General features: G+C 41.8%; 1 protein-coding gene across 1 annotated transcript in view; it reads right to left on the reverse strand.

Annotated features, from left to right (window-relative positions):
* The window catches only part of RFTN1 (raftlin, lipid raft linker 1), a 475,198-nt gene that overhangs the window by 79,059 nt on the left and 371,920 nt on the right, over positions 1 to 24,219 (reverse strand). The window lies entirely within an intron of this gene.

Consider the following 24,219-nt stretch of genomic DNA (forward strand, 5'->3'; position numbering starts at 1 on the left):
AATTTAACCACCAGACACCTATAACCTGTTATATCCCCTGTATATACCACATCACACTGACACCTATAACCTGTTATATCCCCTGTATATACCACATCACACTGACACCTATAACCTGTTATACCCCCTGTATATACCACATCACACCGACACCTATAACCTGTTATATCCCCTGTATGTACCACATCACACCGACACCTATAACCTGTTATACCCCCTGTATATACCACATCAAACCGACACCTATAACCTGTTATACCCCCTGTATGTACCACATCACACCGACACCTATAACCTGTTATATCCCCTGTATGTACCACATCACACCGACACCTATAACCTGTTATACCCCCTGTATGTACCACATCACACCGACACCTATAACCTGTTATATCCCCTGTATGTACCACATCACACCGACACCTATAACCTGTTATACCCCCTGTATATACCACGTCACACCGACACCTATAACCTGTTATACCCCCTGTATATACCACGTCACACCGACACCTATAACCTGTTCTACCCCCTGTATATACCACATCACACCGACACCTATAACCTGTTATACCCCCTGTATGTACCACATCACACCGACACCTATAACCTGTTATATCCCCTGTATGTACCACATCACACCGACACCTATAACCTGTTATACCCCCTGTATATACCACGTCACACCGACACCTATAACCTGTTCTACCCCCTGTATATACCACATCACACGACACCTATAACCTGTTATACCCCCTGTATATACCACATCACACCGACACCTATAACCTGTTATACCCCCTGTATGTACCACATCACACCGACACCTATAACCTGTTATACCCCCTGTATATACCACATCAAACCGACACCTATAACCTGTTATACCCCCTGTATGTACCACATCACACCGACACCTATAACCTGTTATATCCCCTGTATGTACCACATCACACCGACACCTATAACCTGTTATACCCCCTGTACGTACCACATCACACCGACACCTATAACCTGTTATATCCCCTGTATGTACCACATCACACCGACACCTATAACCTGTTATACCCCCTGTATATACCACGTCACACCGACACCTATAACCTGTTCTACCCCCTGTATATACTACATCACACCGACACCTATAACCTGTTATACCCCCTGTATGTACCACATCACACCGACACCTATAACCTGTTATATCCCCTGTATGTACCACATCACACCGACACCTATAACCTGTTATACCCCCTGTATATACCACGTCACACCGACACCTATAACCTGTTCTACCCCCTGTATATACCACATCACACGACACCTATAACCTGTTATACCCCCTGTATAGACCACATCACACCGACACCTATAACCTGGTATACCCCCTGTATATACCACATCACACTGACACCTATAACCTGTTATACCCCCTGTATATACCACATCACACCGACACCTATAACCTGTTATATCCCTGAATATACAATGTCACACTGACACCTATAACCTGTTATACCCCCTGTATATACCACATCACACCGACACCTATAACCTGTTATATCCCTGAATATACAATGTCACACTGACACCTATAACCTGTTATACCCCCTGTATATACCACATCACACCGACACCTATAACCTGTTATATCCCCTGTATGTACCACATCACACCGACACCTATAACCTGTTATATCCTCTGTATGTACCACATCACACCGACACCTATAACCTGTTATACCCCCTGTATATACCACATCACACGACACCTATAACCTGTTCTACCCCCTGTATAGACCACATCACACCGACACCTATAACCTGTTATACCCCCTGTATATACCACATCACACCGACACCTATAACCTGTTATACCCCCTGTATGTACCACATCACACCGACACCTATAACCTGTTATACCCCCTGTATATACCACATCACACCGACACCTATAACTCTTTATACCCCCTGTATATACCACATCACACCGACACCTATAACCTGTTATATCCCCTGTATGTACCACATCACACCAACACCTAGAACCTGTTATATCCCCTGTATATATACCACATCACACCGACACCTATAACCTGTTATACCCCCTGTATACACCACATCACACCGACACCTACTGTATAACCTGTTATACCCCCTGTATATACCACATCACACCGACACCTATAACCTGTTATACCCCCTGTATGTACCACATCACACCAACACCTATAACCTGTTATACCCCCTGTATGTACCACATCACACCGACACCTATAACCTGTCATACCCCCTGTATATACCACATCACACCGACACCTATAACCTGTTATACCCCCTGTTTATACCACATCACACCGACACCTATAACCTGTTATACCCCCTGTATATACCACATCACACCGACACCTATAACCTGTTATACCCCCTGTATATACCACATCAAACTGACACCTATAACTCTTTATACCCCCTGTATATACCACATCACAAATGATACAGGCTTGTGAGACTCGAGACTTATGAGACTCGAGACTTATGGTCTCATGATTTCAATTGCTTCACCGATATTTACCCCGTCTGCTAAATGGGGATTGCACAACCGGTGACCTGATTGTGGTCAAGTTTGTATTTTTTGTAATGTTTGTATGTTTTGTAATTTTATTCTTGTCTTTAATGTTTATTTGTTAATAAATGCTTTCACAAATATGAATTATTCAGGTTTCTAAACCTAATTATTAAGTACCGGTATAGTCCTCCCTGCCCACATTGCTTCATTGGAGTCTCGAGGTTAGTTGGGGAATCCTTGAGACCCCTCTATTTTTCTATGATACAGGCTTATATTATTTTTTTGTGCAGTATTATTTCTAGTATGTCATCCTAAGGACTGATGTATGTGTATTTATCATTATTATTGGCGCAGTTTACAACCCTTTTGTTTATGACAGTTCACATATGTGTATTTCACCTGCTTTTGAGCTCTTTGCCCGGAGTTGGGCTTTAATGATATAATACAAAGATTAAAGGTATGGAGTCACCAATAGCTACGATTCATTTTTCATGCCATGTAGTGAAGTCATCCTAATGATACTGATCCACTAAAAGCTTATGATTGATTTTGTATGGGCTCATCTACATTACTGGGTATGGCATTATTAAATAATGGGTTCTATGAGCAAAAACGATACCTCTATTAATCATCATGACTGTACTGTTCGTTGGTGTGTTCAATAACTAGAATATAAATATTGCACAATAAACTACTATAGGCACACAGCATTTGGTAAGCATTCTATCTACAAGAGAAAAAGGAGAACTTGTCAGGACTGAAATATTGGAGCTACCACTGCAAATCTGTTTTTAAATATACAAGCTGCAGGGCCATCATTCTTATTCTTGCTTCACTACCTACTGAGTCACCTCCCTGGAAAAGGCATGTAGCTAGTAAAGTCTAACCACTGTTTTTGTATTCCTGTTTTAGGCCAGCCACATACTATGTACTGACTGACTGACTGACCTGTAGATAGGAACCATTCTTCATTGCCTGCCAGGGATATGCAATTAGCGGACCTCCAGCTGTTGCAGAACTACAATTCCCATGAGGGATAGCAAGACTCTGACAGCCACAAGCATGACACCCAAAGGCAGAGGCATGATGGGACTTGTAGTTTTGCAACAGCTGGAGTTCTGCTAATTGCATATCTCTGCGCCTATCACATCATAACATTGACCATTATGTTTCTTTGTGCCCCCCTACCAGCCAAAAGTCCATCAGACAGGTTAGAAAGCTTGTTTTGAATCCTGTTGTTACCCTTCTAATAAGTCAGTAGCACCCTCCTACCTATACCATGGCATTTGTGGAGCAAGCTAGATGATATCTGCACAATCAACCGACCCAGCAATGGTCTATGGCAGGGCTCAAAATTTCAAGTCCTGAGCCACTAGCCAGGCCTTAAGGCCCCATGCACACGAGACGCTGCTAAACTCGAGTTCAGAGGCATTTGGGCATTTTTTTCAACTGCCCCTGAACACATTTAATGTTATTCTATGTGTCCATGCACACAATCATGTTTTTTGGCGTTTTAAAGCAGTTGGGTTTATGTCCGTTTTTTCAGACGCAAAATTTTGGGTTCAGAAGCTTTTTTTTTTGCGTTTCAAAGCTTTGGGAGGGTCTACAATGTCTTTGAGATAAACGCTGACAGCCGTTAACGCTGTAAAACGCGGCAAAACGCGGCAAAACGCTGCACAATTCGCGGCAAAAACAGGCGTTTTAAACGCCGTTTTTTGCCTTTGAAACCGTGAGTTTAGAGGTGTTTGTAATTGCTTCTCGTGTGCATGGGGCCTAAGAGTTACTCGCCACCAGTTGCCCCACCCAACACCTCCCCTGCCCCACCCCTAAGTCCGCCCCTAAACACGACCTTGTAAATTATCTCATGAAATTACACTGTTAAATATTTTAAGCAGAATTACGTTCCAAAAATAAATATTAAAAACCTTAACAATATTAACATAAAGTATATCAGTACCCATCTGTGCAGCCTCAGTGTGAGCCCCAAAAGCTTTTTCATTAACAGAGTTTTATTAATGCAATACGGTTTATCTTTTAGATTTAGCAGAGAATTTGTAAGTTATGTTGTGTTTTTGTCTGCTAATAATGATTTTAGTGGCCTGAAAACAAAAAACGAAGGCAGCCACATCTATAGACTGGTAAGCTGAAATATATAAAATTTTTGTTATGAGGTTTAGATAAAATGTAAAGTATTACTAAAATCTCTTTTTTTTTTTTTACATTAAAATAACAAACATGTTATACTTACCTGCTTGGTGTAATGGTTTTGCACAGCAGAGCCCAGATCCTCCTCTTCTTGGGTCCCTCCCTCGGTGCTCCTGGCTCCTCCCTCCTGCCCCCCACAACAAGCAGTTTGCTCTTTGGTTACCCAAGCAGATGCTCTCCCGAGCCGTGGCCCTGTGTGTCCATTCACACATCGCCCCCTTGGAGAGTGCTTTTATGTTCTGTTTTGTTTGTTTTGTTATTTTCTGCCAATTTTGGCACACACATTGTTCTTGGTGCTTTTTTATTGTTAATTTGCACTTTGGCTGTTTTTATGCACTGAGGTGTACATTGTGCGCTTGCATCAAGTGCCAACATGGTTACCTTGTCCCAATAAAGATCTTTTTTACACTTATATTGTGTTTGGCTTGTAAAGTCCCATATAGGGGGGTATATCCTTTTCTGTTATATGTTACCCAGGGATGTGGCCTATATCACAATTATTGGATTTATGAGCACCTCTCCTTATACCTGTGTGTCCATTCACACACGGAACCACAGCTTGGCCCCACCCCTTCCGCATCCAGATTGGCTCACTGGCTGTGATTGACAGCAGCGGAGCCAATGGCTCCTGCTGATGCTAAAAGCCAATCAGGAGTGTGAGTCCCTGGAGAGCCAAGGTTCTTGTGGACATCGCTGGATCATGATGGGGCTCAGGTATTTATTTTGGGGGCTGCTGCACACAGAAGGTTGTTTACCTTCATGCATACATACATGCATGCATGTATGAAGGTAAAAAAACTTTTGCCTTTACAACCACTTTAAGGACATCATGTCAGTTCAGCATTTTGGCAGAGTCATCAGCTGATGTTCGATGCTTGGTAGATGTTGGAAATTCATTGGAACACTCATTGAGGTTTCTAAATGTTCCTGAAACAGCAGGTACAGTGAGAAGTAAAAATAAACATACGTTAATATTTAATAGCACAGCAGTCTAGTCTGCATGTCTGCATAGTGTTGTCTGGCAATGGATGTAAAGGACAGAGGTCAGCGTACAACGGCAGTCTGACCTGTCCAGTTATAGTCTGGGCTCTGTTTATCGAAAGAATTGTGTAATTTCTTGAAACTAGCTTTTTTCAGAATATTCAAAAGGAAAAAAAGGAAAATGTATACCATCAGAATTTTATAGATATTAAGTGTAACATTGGCGTCAAGTCTAAGTAGTAGTGGTCAGCAAGCCACTAACTAAATGCAGCAGATCCTTAATTTGCCCTAACCAGTAAGCAATGCTGTGTGTACCAACTTAAAGGGTCACTAAAGATTTTTTATTTTTTTGCTGAAATGACTGTTTACAGGGTATAGAGACATAATAGTTAACTGATTCCTTTTAAAAACGTTTAAAAATAGATAAAAATCAATCATATAATGTTCCTGTAGTTTTTTTTAGTTTTGTTTTTGCATTTAGTTTCGTTTTAGCATGTTATGCTGTATCTGTGCTGGACAGAGCCATAGAGCAGTATTGGTTTGAAAACTAAACTAAAATCTCCCAGTACTGTGGTGATCAGGAAACAGACAACCAGGAAGTGTCCAAAACAGAGAAGAATTACAGCAACATCAGAGCAAAAACGAACAATGAGGACATGAAACCAGGACTGCAGTAAGGTAAAGGAAGCTATTTAGCTAAAAAAAAAAATCCTTTAGTAACCCTTTAAGTCAAGAAAGGTACTGCAGTTATAATTTTTGAATATGTTTTAATGTTCACATTAACCCCATAACACCTGGAATATAGCACTGCTTCCCAAGCAGGCAGATCTTTTAGCAAGCTGGTTACACAATACCCATTGTTAAAGAAACAGAGGAGATTGAAACTACAAACCTACATTTCGACATGCCAATATGCTGACTGGTATGCAGAACTTTGACCTGAATTATGGAGAAAAAGTCCTTATTGGCATACTTGTTCAAGGTCCATGATGTGAAATATTAAGGCTCACTTCACATTTTACAAAGTGTTTTGCGGTAACACATCAGAACCCATCTTTTGCAATGCTCATAAATACACGCACTATGTGTGTTGCGGTGCTATTCATTTAGAATGGCACTTCAATGCACACAGTAACTGCCAGTAAACCTGAAGTACAGCACAACACAACATATGCCTTGAGCACCACAACATACTGTGCTACTGCTAAAAATGGTGCAGGCACAGACATTCATGTAGTATAGAGTACTGCCAGACACTTCAACTCAACTCATGCATAACTCATGCATAAAGGGTGAACATTTGTAAAGGGTCCCTAAAGCTAGAGGGGTCAACATTACAACTAGACAGCTAGCTTTTTCAGAAAGAGAGAATTGGCTTTCAATGTTGGCATTTCAGTGTATATAAAAGTGGAACTATACTCACCTTCTCTCCAGTGCTGTGCTCCTTGCTGACTGCTGTCATCTTCAGCTGGACTGCTTCTGGATACCGATCTCTGGCCATATTTATTGGCTGGGCCAAGATGGCGTCACTCCTGCACATATGCATAAGTTCATTGCCAAAACTGTGTACCAAGCACAGGCAGAAAAGACCCTTTAAAGTCGTATGTCTCTTCTATAATGGTTTTACATTTTTTAAGTGCCTCTTGTGGAATCATATGAATCATCAGGAAGCATGAACTTTGCTGTTCCGAGAGCTCTAGCTCTGATTCAGCAGTGAGCATGTTGGACCTCTACAGAGAGACCACTACTTCCACACAGAGAGAAAGGGCTCTTCTTTACAAAATTCTGGCAGGGGAAAGGCTATTCTGCTAAGGGTGTGTCTGCTGTGTACAGAAAATTAACTAAAAAACTTTGCACACCCTTTATTTTATTGCACCTGGAATATACCGTATTTTGAACTGGTTTAATATTAAAGTCCACTTGGGCTTTTAAAGTCCACTTCTGCAGAAGCCAGTGCTCTAGTGTTCTTCTTCTCCACCCTGCAATATGTGCAGGCTCTTTGATGCCAACACTTAGGCCCCGTACACACGAGGAGACATGTCCGATGAAAACGGTCCACGGACCGTTTTCATCGGACATGTCTCCTGGGAGCTTTTGGTCTGATGTGTGTACACACCATCAGACCAAAATCCCTGCGGACAGAGAACGCGGTGACGTAGAAGACACCGACGTTCTCAAACACGGAAGTGCAATGCTTCCACGCATGCGTCAAATCAATTCGACGCATGCGCAGGATTTCGAGACGCTGGTTACACGTCATAACCAGCGGACATGTCCGATTAGGTGTACTAACCATCGGACATGTTGACGGACATGTTTCCACCGGACAAGTTTCTTAGCTTGCTAAGAAACTTTTGTCCGCTGGAAACCTGTCCGCTAGGCCGTACACACGGTCGGACATGTCCGCGGAAACTGGTCCGCGGACCAGTTTCAGCGGACATGTTCGACCGTGTGTACGCCGCCTTACAGTGCATGACCAGTCACCACCAAGATAAGAAGCAACATCAAAGTGGCCAGACACCAGCAAGATGGGAGGCTTCAGTTGTCACTACCAGAACCAGTAGGGAAAACAACTGCAGGACCATGCTGTCAATTACGTAATCCTTTGTATTAGATTCCCCTTTTCCCTAGACTAATAGAGCATTATATGCTCAGCAAAAATCTAGTAAAATGAAACAGATTTTTTACCCTATTTCTACTGCTCTGACTGTCATAGAGGGACCCCTATGACTAAGCCCTGTAGGTGGGGCGAAACACGTTGGGGTGAAACATGGCAGGCGTGGCTCAAGAGGAGTCAGGCTGAAGATGCTTTCATTCTTCTCTACACCTGGGATGTTTCTTTTGGAATGCTGAGTTTCATCCTCTTTACTTAAAGTGTTACTAATCCCACAGCAGTAAAATCAGTCTGTATATACAGTAAAGCATGCTTCCTATACTCACTGTGGAACCTAACATTGCACAATGTGTAAAAAGGCTGTTTTATCCTGTCTTCTCTGTTCCTCCCCTTCTTCTACAGTCCCCAAACTATCTCCGATTGAACAGAGCCTTGGGGGAAAACTGCACATGCACAGTTTGGTGTGTATTGCTAGAGGCAGTGCCGATCCTGACCTCCCTGGGGCCCTAAGCAAAATGACATGGCACATTAAAAATGAGAAGCGGTGGGCGCTGACGACAGTGACATGTCACATTAAAGAAAGTTGAGAAGTGGGGGGAGGGGGTGTTCTGCTGTCAGAAATGACTCAGTCAGCGAGTTTAGAAGCGGGGTGAGGGGGCGAAAATGACTTCTCACCAGGCGGGGCCTCTAGTAATTTGGGGGGCCCTTTGCAGCTTTGCAGGGCTCTAAGCGGCTTGCATAGTGAGCCTATAGGGAGGATCGGCCATGGCTAGAGGGTTTTCTTTTTTCTTGGAAATTTGCATGTGATAAGCACAGGGCCAATAAGCACATTCCAGACAGAGGGTCAGGAGTCCTGCAGCCTCATAGGGCAGTCAGGGGAGAATGAAAACTCCTCCTACACTCTACCTACAAGCTTTAACCAGTGCTCAGCTGGACACTGATAGAAGTCACAATAAAAGGTATTTAGCAGTCTATATTTACTTGCATTTTCATGTTCTGTGTACTGTGGGAGACCAGATATAGTGAATGCAGGGTCCTGGGTTTAGTAACACTTTAAGTGTGTATACTGAACCAAGACAGGCTTATTCAGCATCAATGTGAGTTACCGGAGTATCACAGGATGACAACTTGGAGTGGCGCTCACAGTTCATTTGGTTCATTTGCACAATAATGATGAGATAAAATTGTAATGTGAAAGGATTGAGAATCTTTTGGTGATTTCTCAAATTATTCATCAATGCAAATAGAATTATCAGCAAAATATGCATTTATTATGAGAAAACTGATTTTACAATACAAGATGAATTTGTTCTGAATTTGAGATTTGGCTGTATTATCTAACAGTTCATTGGGGTACCTAAAAAATCCTATTTTGTATAAGTGTGTTGTTACACAGAGATGTACAATATATTACCAAAAGTATTGGGACACCTGCCTTTACAGAAGTCCCAATACTTTTGATAATATAGTGCATTTTACTAGGGGGTCACAGTTTTTTGTGTTTCTGCGTTATATCCTGCATATACTAGGGGTAGGGGTGGACAATTTTTTACAGCCAGCTTGGATTCACTCTTTAAATTTCATGTAAAACATCTTTCACAGGTACATTTGTTTTTCAAAACACAAAAAGCTCAATTAGATTTAGCTGTGATTTTGCCCGCTATTTCTGTGTCCAAGATTTCTCAAATGATTCAGCACATTCATCTGAAATAAATGTGTTTTGTTGATAATAACAAGCAGTGATGGAGACACCTACTATAGCTAAATAAGTGACAAAGAGTGTCCCTTACTGATTTACAGGATTATTACTTGGCAGCTCAACTCTCCCACATATACCACTTTAACAAAGTGGAAATGCAACGCTATAGGTCCCTAGTATGTAATAAACCGGGTCACCCAGCATTTACCCCACTCCAAGACACAAGGTATAATATGGGAATGCTACTCCATCATCAAAGAATATGGGAAATCACGTTGAAAAAACTAAATACTGGGAAAATTCACACCCACACCCCACTATGGTTCAACAAACACCTACCCGAGTTAGAATCTTTCTCAGATTCGACTGTATGGGCTACACATGGCATAATACACCTCCATCGGGTGTTATCTAACTCCAGAATCAAGCAGTTTCAAGTACTTAAAGCGGTGGTTCCCCCTTAAAAACAACTTTTTTTTATTCCACTGCCCCCCCACATTCCATCACGATTAAGGCTCTTCTTATTTTTTTCCTGCTGTACATACCTTAGTACAGCATATTCACCCGTGCATCCGGGTTGCGAGTCCCGCGGGAGTGGGCGTTCCTCACATGCTGTTGATTGACGTTTTGCCCAAAAACGAGCTCTCCCCCGTCGCGTAAGCCGCGTCACGATTGGCGAAAGGAGCCGAACGGCGATGCGCATGCGCAGTATAGCGCTGACTCGCCGTTCGGCTCCTTTCACCAACCGTGACGCGGCTTACGCGACAGGGGGGAGCTCGTTTTTGGGCAAAACGTCAATCAACAGCATGTGAGGAACGCCCACTCCCGCGGGACTCGCAACCCGGATGCACGGGTGAATATGCTGTACTAAGGTATGTACAGCAGGAAAAAAATAATAATAGCCTTAATCGTGATGGAATGTGGGGGGGCAGTGGAATAAAAAAAAGTTGTTTTTAAGGGGGAACCACCGCTTTAAGGAAGAATATAAACTCCCCAACCGGATCGCCTTTAAGTATCTACAACTGCGCCATGCATTGAAAACACAATTACCAAATGGAAGTACTGTCAGATTCTCCCCCTGTTCTGGATGTAATAATGGGAGAGGAACCCTCTAAACTCATATCGACCCTGTATCTAAAGATCAGAAACCGTAGTTCAAATGCCATTGCACAAAAGGCAATAATGGAATGGGAAAAAGACATAGGCCCTATGGAGGAGGAAGACTGGGATGAAATATTGGAAGGGACCAGACTGACATCCCCCAAGTTATCTGACACACTGACACAGATATACATTGTACACAAAGCCTACCTGACTTCCCTAAAAAAGGCGAAATTCCTCCATACTTATGACCCGACATGCCATTTGTGCCACGCAGCACCTGGAACGTTCTTCCATCTCATATGGAGCTGCCCAAACATTCGAACATACCGGACGCAGATTGTCCAGTTTTCACATGACAATATGGGTTCCCCAGTGGTATTAGACCCCAAACTATGTCTTCTGGGACTTCTGCCAGACGTAGAAATTGACAAATACCAAGCTACATTTCTAAATGAAACTCTGTTCATGGCCCCTAAGGGCATAGCCAAGGTATGGATGCAGGCTCAGCCTCCCTCCATACGCCAATTGAAGAGGGACGTTAATGATGCACTACCATTTAAAAAAATTAGTCTATGCCCATATAAAGTCCGCGCATAAGTACTCAAAGGTGTGGGATATATGGTTAGAGAATGGAGAAACATGTGCCTAAAATAATCCAAGTCCAGCAGACAGGCTTACTTAGATGAACGCAGAAAGTGACTGTCATATGAAGGTGTTAACCATGAAAATCTTAATCAGAACTGTATTGATAGCTGAATGACGAAGTTTCTTATATACTGGATGTCTATACTGGATGTCTATGTCTATACCCTCATACAGTGGCGTATCTAGGGTATCTAGGGTATGGCAGCCATGGCAAGTGCCATGGGCGCCATGGGGAGGGGGTGGCAAAAAGCTACCCCCTGCATGAAAAAACCCCCACCTGTCCTCCTGCGGCCGTCTCCGGCACTAATGTAGCTCCCGGCATCACGGCCGGCCTGCTGAAGAGCGGCGCCCGGCACAGCAATTGCTAATATTGCTACTTGGCCTAGGGAGGGGAGTGACAGGTGCCCCCATGATGGCCGATGACTGGCCATTGATGGCACAGTGGTTGCTTTTGATGGGCACAGTGGCTGCAATTGATTTTTTTTTTCAGTTTGCGCCCCCCCTAAAATTTTAAGTACCAGTCCCAGTAGTCCCCAGTGTCCCTCTATGTCCTCGTCGCACTGCGTCCCTCCCTATCTCTGGTTATCTGAAAGGTTTCAAATGTTTTGACAGGGGCGCAGTTTCAGTGCTTGCCATAGGCACCATTTTTACTAGATACGCCTCTGCCCTCATAAACCTGTGCCTTACCATGAATGTACAAAGAATCTCACACAAAATTACTGTTATAATGTACTGTTTTATTATTCTACATAAGCAACTACTTTGTAAAATGACTTTTATCCAAATAAAGTTGGCTTTTTCCAATAAAAAAAAAAAAAAAGTGACAGTCAGTAGGGTGTGATTGGGGAATTACACTACACCAAAGGGCTTTATGGATTGTTGTCTAGCGGTTTCAGACCCCTTGTTATAGCTTCTGTTATTCACCAGTAAAAAAGTCCAAATTATTAATCATTAGAACATAATATTTGCTGCTGAAAAGGTTTCTCAGCCACCCTCTATGTGATCGTTCCATTATTCTTGCGTTCACTGTCAGTTAATAACTGAAGCAAAAATGTACATTAGTCATGGCAGGACTCCCTCACACTGAATACGTTATTTTCAGGAAAGGAAAGCTTGAAAGCCGTATTAGAATTTTAAATGACATGTAAGAAAGGTAATCAAGCATACACCTAACTGACCTGCATTTTAATAATTTACTTACTTCAGTGTACTGTATTTGTAGGATGTCATGAACTAGTACTATTTAAAAGAGAGATGGCTATTCAACTGGCAGCTGATTGTCTGAATAAGGTTCATTAGCACGCATTCATTTTGAGAAAATGTAAAGAACAATGCATATAAAGCATAAAATAAAACATGGTTATTAACCATTTAAGACCCGGACCAAAATGCAGCTAAAGGACCTTGCCCCTTTTTGCAATTCGGCACTTGCGTCGCTTTAACTGACAATTGCGCGGTCGTGCGACGTGGCTCCCAAGCAAAATTGGCGTCTTTTTTTCCCTACAAATAGAGCTTTCTTTTGGTGGTATTTGATCACCTCTCCGGTTTAAATTTTTTGCGCTGTAAACAAAAATAGAGTGACAATTTTGAAAAAAATGCAATATTTTTTACTTTTTGCTGTAATAAATATCCCCCAAAAATATATAATTTTTTTTTCCTCAGTTTAGGCCGATACATATTTTTCTACCTATTTTTGGTAAAAAAAATCACAATAATCGTTTATCGGTTGGTTTGCGCAAAATTTATAGCGTTTACAAAATAGGGGATAGTTTTATTGCATTTTTATTAATTATTTATTTTTTACTACTAATAGCGGTGATCAGCGATTTTTTTCGTGACTGCGACATTATGGCGGACACTTCAGACAATTTTGACACATTTTTGTGACCATTGTCATTTTCGCGGGAAAAAATGCATTTAAAATGCATTGTTTATTGTGAAAATGACAATTGCAGTTTGGGAGTTAACCACAGGGGGTGTTGATGGGGTTATGTGTGACCTGAAGTGTGTTTACAACTGTAGGGGGGTGTGGCTGTAGGTGTGACGCCATCGATTGTGTCCCCCTATAAAAGGGATCACATGATCGATGACGCCGCCACAGTGAAGAACGGGGAAGCCGTGTTTACACACAGCTGTCCCCGTTCTTCAGTTTAGGGGACCGATCGTGGGACTCCATCGGCGATTGGGTCCGCGGGTCCTGCGGTCCCTGTCATGGAGATTCTGCAGACTTATATGTGCAGGAGGCGGTCCTTAAGTGGTTAAAAGGAAAGCAATCGTTAACATCTTAAACATTTTTTCTTTTTTCCTAAATAGCTTCCTTTACCTTAGGGCAGTCCTCCTTCACTTACCTCATCCTTCGATTTGCCTTTAAATGTCCTTATTTCTTCTGAGAAATCCTTACTTCCTGTTCTTCTGTCTGTAACTCAACACCGTAATGCAAGGCTTTCTCCCTGGTCTGGAGAAAGCCTCTTGAGGAGGGAGGGGGCGAGCAGGCAAGTCAGGACACTCTCTACTTTGCAGATAGAGAAAGGAGCTGTGTGTTAGTGGGCATCCTGACACTCCTGCTCGCCCCCTCCCCCCTCAAGAGGCTTTCTCCACACCAGGAAGAAAGCCTTGCATTACGGCGGTGAGTTACAGACAGAAGAACAGGAAGTGAGCATTTCTCAGAAGAAATAAGGACATTTAAAAGCAAAATGGAAGGATGAGGTAAGTGAAGGACTGCACTAAGGTAAAGGAAGCTATTTAGGGGGGAAAAAAAATCCTTTACAAACCCTTTAAAGCAGACATTATCGTTTTTAAACAGTTTACGCAATTTTTCTCCTCCCTGTTACATATTTGAACATTCAAATTTAGTTTTCCCTTAAATATCTTTTTAATCAGACCAAGACCACACTGAAAATAACACCCCCCATCTCATCAGAAGACCCCTGGGATACTAAAGTCATGCACCCCAGGGGGCTTCAAGGAATCTCCAGCACTCTGTGCATGCACTGTTTTATCAAGGGCTGCCGACAAGAACCGAAAAGAGACAACCAGGCCCCTGATGATGTCAGAAGAGAAGGTGGTGGCAATGGACTCACTGTTCGAGCAGCAGTTGCACCAGATAATGCTGGATTCGCCGGGCATCTATTTTTTTTCTTTTAGGCTAACACAGCAGTTAGGATAAGAGAAGAAGAAAAAAAATAGTAAATCCCTCTTTTAATGCATGTCTTATTAAGTTCTTGAAAAACAAGCTAAAACACAAAGTAAGCAGCTACACACTATAATAGATATAATCACAATATACAGTATATCATAAAATGAAAGTTAATAATTAACTTAAGTTAATAATTAATTTCATAACCACGCTCAAATGTAATATGAACAATAAACCAAACAAAAGAAAAATAATATAATCAAATAATGTTCAAATATATGTATACATTTTCAATAATAATGTCTATAAGCCACCACCGAGTCTTCAATCAAGTGCCCTGTGATGAATAGATTCAGTGCCCTCTTCCACCAGTTTTAGGCAAACATCCTAGTTACCGGATTGGTGAGGATGTTTGCCTAAAACTGGTGGAAGAGGGCACTTTCTATCTCCTGTCACTGAATTTATTCATCACTGTGCACTTGATTGACGAATCTTCGGTGGTGGCTTATGGAGTTTATTATTGAAAATGTATACTTATATTTTAACACTATTTGATTATATTATTTTTCTTTTATTTGGTTTATTGTTCATATTATATTTGAGCGCAGTATGAAATTAATTATACATTTTAATTTAGTTTTTTGACCTTTGGTTATACTACGAGCTGCTCTAGATTGGTTTATTTGATTGGTTTTATTTATAATTGTTGTTTCCATGGTGCTCGGCTTAAAGGTTTCACCTTTAATTTTACTCATACAATATATCATGTATGATGTCAAACCCTGATGTGTTCTAAAAAGTGTGTACCAATGAATCTTGGTGCCCAGATAAATATTGATAGATCCTGATGCTTAGTAGCATGTACTGTACACAGTCTACAGTGCTTTAGGAAAAATGCATTGGTCATTGGAATAGTTTATTGCTACCATAACATTTTTGCTAGGCTCTGTGTTCACTGAAACACTGCCTTTTACACATCATTTGCTCTTGATATAGTTGAATTATCAGAGTTGCCTGTGGTTGTGGAAAAGCTCTCATACAGCTGTAGAGTCAAAGGAGTGCCCTGTCGTTAAAAAAGACCTCAATGGTGGGAATGGATTTAGTTGAAAAGCATATTTTATGATATTGAGGTCTAATGATGATCTCTGCTCATGGAAAATACAGATGCATTGAGTCAGCTATACATGGATTAAAATTCTGCCAGGCCAACAGGGACCGGCTGAATTTCGATGCATGTATGGGGCTCCCTGGTTGTATAGAAGTGTACCATTTGACTTCTGTACAACCAGCCTGTCGGGTGTTTCCTGATGGATCAATGCTGCCGGCTATAGCTGGCAGCTCTGATAATTGTATTCTGACAATTGAGAAGTCTCCCGGACATCAGAACACAATAGCAAAGCCGGAGGATTCCCCCATCTCCATCAAGTGCATAAATGGGGGATTTGGATAACAAAAAAAATTTCATTCAACTTTCATTCAAGTGAAGAATGTATGAGCTGCCATTGGCATATCGGTTGAGCTGTTGGTTGACATACTCCGTTTACCACGGAAGTCTATGAGGATCTTCTAAAAGGTCAGAAATAAGAACGTTTTTCCAGCATGGCCTGGAAGAAAAGGTGCAGGGCTCAGGATCCTGTAGATCAGTGTTTCTCAACTCCAGTCCTCAAGGCGCCCCAACAGGTCATGTTTTCAGGATTTCCCTCAGATGAAATGGCTGTGTTAATTACTAAGGCAGTGAAACTGATCAAATCACCTGTGCAAAATGATGGAAAGCCTGAAAACATGACCTATTGGGGCGCCTCGAGGACTAGAGTTGAGAAACACTGCTGTAGACCACAGGTCTCAAGCACAAGGCTCGCGGGCCGAATCCGGCCCTCCAGGCCGATTTATGTGGCTCTCGCACCTCTCCTGCAGCTGCAGAAGAGCTCCAGTCCTCCTCCAGGCCCCTATTTTCTGCTTTCAAGCAATGCATCCAGCTTCGTCCCAGAAGCAGCATAAGGAAAGGGGGGTGCATTGTGATGAAAAGGAGAGTAGGGGACTCAACTTCTGATGGTGGGGCGGCTTTTGACATCTAATGTAATGGGAGGGAATGCGCTGGACATCTAATCTTACAGATACAACCGGCCCTTTTGAGGACAATCATAATGCTGATGGGGCACACAATTAAATTGAGTTTGACACCCCTGCTGTAGATGATTGATTCTCTGGACCAAGGGCTCGGAGGTAAGATATAAACCTTGTCTTCCTACAGCCTGCCCCTATTTCTATCCTTATTCATCCTAGAGCTCTTCTTTAAAACACAATGTAAAGACCTTCTGCTTATTACAGAAAGATAATGTTCACTCCACAGACATTGTTAAATCATTTCTGCTACATTTTCTATTTATATTCTTTGTGCTTGGATAACCATAGTCAAAGTGTTTTTGATGAAGTCCAATCTTATTAAGGATTCCATTAGGCAACACACAGAATGGCTCCTTTTTAGGAATGTAATTGAGTCGTGCAATATTTTGACTGGCTCGTTACATCTAATTTCCTGTCTCAGATATAATCTTTAAATGTACATGCTTGGAACATCTCACTAATTCATTACTGAAAACTCATTTATTTCCTGATATTAGTCATAACAACATTATTGCGCCGCTTACAGCTTGGTGGAGAACAGGCTGTGGCGTATTATTTCATGTTATTGTAACTCAACAGCCAGAGATGAATATCACAGATTGTTCTGTATCAATGTAGCACCTCCTTCACGTCATCTAATGAAAATTAATTTATCACAAAAGATTTTAATATTGGATGTTGCATTTTATGGAATTCAAAATATATGTCTTAATTTATAGTTTGCGTGGATTGTACCAATTGTATAAAGAAGGCCAATGAAAACAGTTCTAAATATGATTGGCAAGAACAAAGACATAACTAAAACCTAAGAGCCCAGTGCAAAGTCTAAACAGAGACTCCCTTGTATCTCCTATGACAATTGTGGAGATGTAAAAGAAAAACAACGTTGCTTTGTCCTGTTTATGATATATTGTTAAAGAAAATGTACAGTGCAGTTTGGAGGAGAAAAGGGAAAGGGAAGGCATCTGAAACCCTTAAATACATTAAAGTATAACTAAAGGCACTTTTTATTTTATTACTTTTTTTAGTTTTGAATAGAGTGGAGATAGATTAGACTTCCTCTCAGTTTGTATTGATGTCTTTGCCCCCATAAGGTAGATTCGCTCTCTTTATTTTACCTGCTTACCATTGTCATTGAAAGTGAAAATAGAAAAAAATCTCAAATTTTGGGTTTTCCCAAGAAAAGTATTAGCGTGGAAATGTTTCAATTGGGACACTAGTTCCAGAAACCTAGGGGTCCCCAAGGGATTCTCTCACTTTGGAGAGATTTCCTGTCACTTCCTGTTTTGGCTATTTTAGGGCCGCACACCTGTAGCCAAGGTCAAGCTCAGTGGTGAGTATGGGGACCCACAACCCCTCCTACCCTGTGCCTTTACAACCATTACTGTGCCATATTGCCAAACATATATACTTTTTCATCCTAGGTACAGTGTTACACACCCCTGAAGAGCGAGCTGGATCTTGCAAAACTAGTCTAGTCGGGTAGTACGATGCCCGTGTACTCTGTCCAATACTATATTTATGTACCAATATTTATTGTTTATGTACCTTTTCAATTGGCAATTGTTGGTGTTATCTCTGTATGTAACAATTTTACTTTACGCTTGTAAACAATTTTACTTGAATAAACTATTTACTGTATAACTACTATTATTTTTACTGGCGGAAATGGTACCCACTTCATTTAAAGTCCCGGGGCGAATCCTTTGTTTTGACAATTGTACACAGATGGCAAAAAAAACTCTCCCTTTCTCTATCCCCAAAAAAAAAATGTTTTGCTTTTTGCTTATAGAACTACTTTAACCACTTGACCTCTGGAAAATGTACCCCCCTTCATGACCAGGCCATTTTTTGCAATATGGCATGGTTTTATTTTAACTGACAATTGCATGGTAAAGCAACGCTATACATAAAATTATGTCCTTTTTTTCCCCACAAATAGAGCTTTCTTTTGGTGGTATTTGATCACCACTGCAGTTTTTATTTTTTGCGCTATAAACAAATAAAAAAACAGAATAGAATAGAAAAACAAGATTTTTTACTTTCTGCTATCAAAACATATCCAATCATAAAAATAAAAACATCGAATTTCTTCATAATTTTAGACCAATATGTATTCTGCTACATATTATTTTTGGTAAAAAAATGTAATTCAATAAGTGATTGGATTGTGCAAAAGTTATGTTATATATATAGGAATTTGTATATATATAGATATATATTTTTTTATACTACTAATGATGGCGATCAGCGACTTGAAGCGGGACTGCAATATTGTGGCAGGCAGTTTGTTTACATAGGCAGAGCCCTGTCCTGTGTGTTTTTCGGATGATCAGCGGGTGCCAACGGTGATCTATTGGCCAGGACCTGCTGATCGGCATATGTTACGGCTGGGTCGCTGTTGGCACGTGTGCATGTCCCCTACTCGGAAGTGCCAGACTTACTAGGTACCTGATGTGGCGCAGCAGGGCTGTCTTGCCGCCGTATATACAGTATGTAGGTTATAAGGTCGGCAAGCGGTTAAGGGTGTGAACAATACAGTCCTGTATTTTTACTATGAGGTTAAGAACAAAAACATGAGCACATGACCTCAAACTAACAGGAGAAAAGTTCAAAACTTATCTTAGAAAATATTATTTTACCGAAAGAGTAGTTAATGCTTGAAATAGACCTCCAGTACAGGTAGTGAGTCAGTGAATAGTAACGGGATTCTGACATGCTTGGGGCAAAGATCTATGCTAAAAAAAAGTTTAAAAAAATGTAATAAAAAAAGCCTTGATGGACCACTTGTTCTTTCTCTCGCTATCACTCTTCTATGTTTCTAAAACAATTTGTGAATATGACAGAACATCAGTCATCCAAATAGAAAGTGAAAATCTCTCTGGCTGGCCATACATGGGCCAGTTTTAACACAGGCCTGATCCCCCCATCATAAACACTTTGGGCCAAATCTTCAAAGGAGATACGCAGGCGGAACTGCTGTTCAGCCTGCGTATCCCTGTGGCTATCTTTGGAAACGATCCTCAGAAGGATTTTTCCAAAGATAGTCAGAAGATCCGACATCTGTAAGACACTTACACTGTCGGATCTTAGGATGCAGTACCGCATCCGCCGCTGGGGGCATTTCGAGTCGAAATGCCGGCTAGCGTATGCAAATGAGTACTTAAGCAGATCCACAAAGCTTTTAAGCTTTGTGTTTTCTGCGTAAGTTACGATTTGCACGCGTTAAATTAGGGCTGGTTTTACAATGTGTAAAGTTAGTACACCATGTAAAACCAGACCTTTTTTTCGATCGCCGCGATTTTTTTTTTAAATTAGAATTTTGTTTCCCGGCGCGTATTTTTTTTTCACCCGTCGCAATGTTATTGTCCCGTCGCAATCCACAAAGCCCGGCGTAAATTACGTTCGCGCGCTGCACGTCGGGAAAAATGACGTCACACGCATGCGCAGTACGTCCGGCGCGGGAGCGCGCCTCATTTGAATAGGAATCGCCCCCTCGAGGAGACGTCCGCCTTGCGACGGAGGTACTTAGGTTACACGGCGTGTAATTTCTAGGTAAGTGCTTTGTGGATCGGGCACTTAGGTAGAAATTTAACGCCTGTGTAACTTAACTGCTGAAAGTTAAGTTAGGCTACGTTTTTGAGAATTTGGCCCTTTCAGTGTGGGAATCCTCCCCGCTGTGTCTTTGTATTCTGACAGCAGGGGGACTCCCCCCCTTCTCTCCACTGTCAGAATACACTGATCAGTGTCGCGGCCTATTGGCTGCAGCGCCGATCAGACTGAAAATGTCTAGCAGTCCCGTTTGTGAGAAGTCAATCGACACATTGACTTCCCATACATGGGAATAGCCATACATGGATTGAAATTCAGTCAGTTGCTGCCGAACCGGCTGAATTTCGATCTATGCATGGCCAGCTCAAGTCTATGTTTTAGCTTTATTTTAGTCCAATGATTTTATGACTATCCTCGATTTGTGTCCAAACAGTTGCCATTTTTTGAAATACTTATTTTTAAATGTTTTCATCTTATGTTGCATCATCTCAGGGCTGTTGATCTCCTGCATCCTTGTGGATGCAGATTAGTCTATATATATATATATATATATATATATATATATATATATATATATATATATAAACAGTTGAGAGCAGCTTCAGATTTCAGAGCTGTACGCAGCAGTGTGTATGCACCCATAGAAATTACTACAGATCCGAAAAAATGTATGCAGAATGGATCAAAATGCAGCATATTTTGCACTTTTTTTTTAAAATGTTTGCATGACTGCAATATTCGAAAGCTAGTAAAGGAAAGGGCAGAATGGCATCAGGTGAAAAGGTCATTTCATCTGCACTAAAACATTTGGTAGACTGCTGGAAACGTAAAATACACGTTGGCTCAAATGGTACCATTCAATCATTCTCTTCAATTATAGACCCAGGGAGTCTTCAATTTTTCTATAAAGCGCTCTCTCTGCTTAGCTGAGGTAAAATTACTTATCAGTAAGGACACCTAGTCTACTAGACTGCCAAGCCTATTATATGTTGTTGAATTAGACACGATTTTCCTCTCAACTTATCCTGCAACTTTCTCAGCAAAGTACTGACACTGGTAGAACAGAAGACAAAAAAACTTCAACAAAATCTTCCACAAACTCTGCCTTTAATAAAAATACTAAACATCCCTTGTGACAGTAATAGGCAGCACATGTACTCTTTATGGAGGGATCGGAGTCTAAAAGACTCCAAATCCTCCTTTGCACTTAAAATTATTCAGATTGTCAAGAACGGCAATTCTGAATACTGTTATTTTTTTTTAAATTGGCGCCATTGGCAGTCGAGTAAACCGGAAGTGACGTTGTGACGTCGCTTTCGTGTGTTTACATAGGAGACTGGAATGAAGCTGTTACGGCTTTCAGTCTTACTCTAGCCGGCAGAAGTAATATTTTTTTTTTATTATGTATCTGGCTACCCATTTTGCCTCATATCCTCATTGCCTTTCTGTTGTATTTTTTTTGTGTATAAATAAAGATAAAAAAAAAGAAGATTTGACATACTATGACTGATCAAGCTTATTTAATATAGCAGTGCGAACAACAATTCTGAAGGGGAAAATTGCAGTGACACATAGCAACCAATCAGATTTCATATAAGGGTTCATTCACATGGCCATCTGGGTGCAGCAGGTCAGGGTGTCCGGGTGTCTCCAATTATTTACAGACGGAAAACCTTAAGGGTCATGCACACTGCAGCTCCAAAAAAAACTGCTTTTACAGGCATGTGAGCTTTTATTTTAGCTTGAGGAAGCTTGTGTTTTTTTTTGTGCTCTTGTGCATGTTTTAATTGAATTTCTTTAAGCTTCTTCAAGCTTCTTTGAGCTCCTTTGAGCTTTTTTGAACAAAAGCGTTTTTTTTTTATCACAAACAGTCCTAGATTCTAGATTGTATTTTCTTAACCACTGTATAAATAAAACAAAAAGCTGCAACAAACGTCTTTAAGCTCCATTGGAGCTGCAGTGTGCATGAGCGCTTACAAATCAATGACAGGCTGACAATGTCCAGCACTGATCAAGGGGGTGCATGGCAAGGAACAGGAGGGTGAATAAGCCCTAAATAAACTTTGATCAGTTAAAGGGGTTGTAAACCCTCAAGGTTTTTCACCTTAATGCATTCTATGGCATAAGGTGAAAAACCTCCTGTGATGCAGCTTCCCCCCCAAAGCCCCCCTTTTACTTAACTGAACCCAGTCTTTCCAGCGACGGGTACAAGCACACCAGCTCCAGCTGCTGTCTCGAGACCTGATTGGATAGATTGATAGCAGTGCAGCCATTGGCTCCCGCTGCTGTCAATCAAATCTAATGATGCGGAAGCTAGGGGGTGGGGCCAAGTCCTGCTGTCTGTGTTAATGGACGCAGTAGCAGGACACTAGAGTGCGCCCGCACGAGTGCCCCCAGGGAGAGGCACTCAAGAAGAGGAGGAGCCAGGAGCGCTGCTGAAGGACCCCAGAACAGGAGGATCTGGGCCCCTCTGTGCAAAACCAACTGCACAGAGGTGGTAAGTATGACATGTTTTTTTTTTTTTTTAAACAAACCTTTAGGTCGGGTTCACACCTATGCTAATTGAGTGCGGCTTAAACCGCATCCAATTCGCATAACATTATAAAATACATTGATTTCAATGAGGCTGGTTCACATATATTCGCACTGCGCATTGCCGAATAAAACGTGTGCGTTTTCTAGGCATTGAGGTGCGGCTCAGGTGCAAATTCAGGCCCATTATCTTCTATCGGCACGCATCTAATTCGCAGATGTGTTCATTTCTCTTCAGGATTTCTCTCATTCATCTCAATACACTTCCCCCCTCCCCCTCTCCTCTCCCAGGTCTCCAAATTCGCAGCTAAAACGGAGATGATCTGCTGAACAGTTCTCTTATCTCTCTGCAGAGATAAGAGAGCTGAAATCCGCACCGCACAAGTGTGAATCCGGCCTTAAATATCCTTTAACGCCTCGTACACGGCCGGACTTTTCGAGAAAAAATGTCAGATGGGCTTTTTTTCTCCCTTAAAGTCTGGCCGTGTGTAGCCTCCATCTGACTTTTTTTGTCCGACGGACCTTAGATAGAGAACCTGTTCTCTATCTTTCCGACTGACTCGCGGTGGACCGTGTGTACAAGGCATAAGGCCCCGTACACGAGACCGAACATGTTTGCTGAAACTGGTCCGCGGACCAGTTTCAGCAGACATGTTCGGTCGTCTGTACAGCCGAGCGGACAGGATTCCAGCGTACATTTGCCCGCCAGACCATTTTCGAGCGGGCAAATGTTTCTAAACTTGCTTAGAAACATGCCCGCTGGAATCCTGTCCGTCGGACATGTTCGGTCGTCTGTACAGACTTACCGTACATGTCCGAGCGGCCGCCATCCCTCGCATGCGTCGAATGACTTTGACGCATGCGTGGAAGCATTGAACTGCCACGGCCGTGCACGTCGCCGCGTCATCGTCGTGGCGACAGCGCGGCCTCGTCGCCGCATATCGTGTACGCGCGGATTTCTGTATGATGGTGTGTACAGTCATCATACAGAAATCTCCGGGCGGGCATGTACGCTGAAAACGGTCCGGCGGACCGTTTTCATCGTACATGTTTGCCCGTCTG

This window comes from Rana temporaria, chromosome 5 (genome assembly GCF_905171775.1).
Source record: "Rana temporaria chromosome 5, aRanTem1.1, whole genome shotgun sequence".
In the NCBI taxonomy this organism is placed as follows: domain Eukaryota; kingdom Metazoa; phylum Chordata; class Amphibia; order Anura; family Ranidae; genus Rana; species Rana temporaria.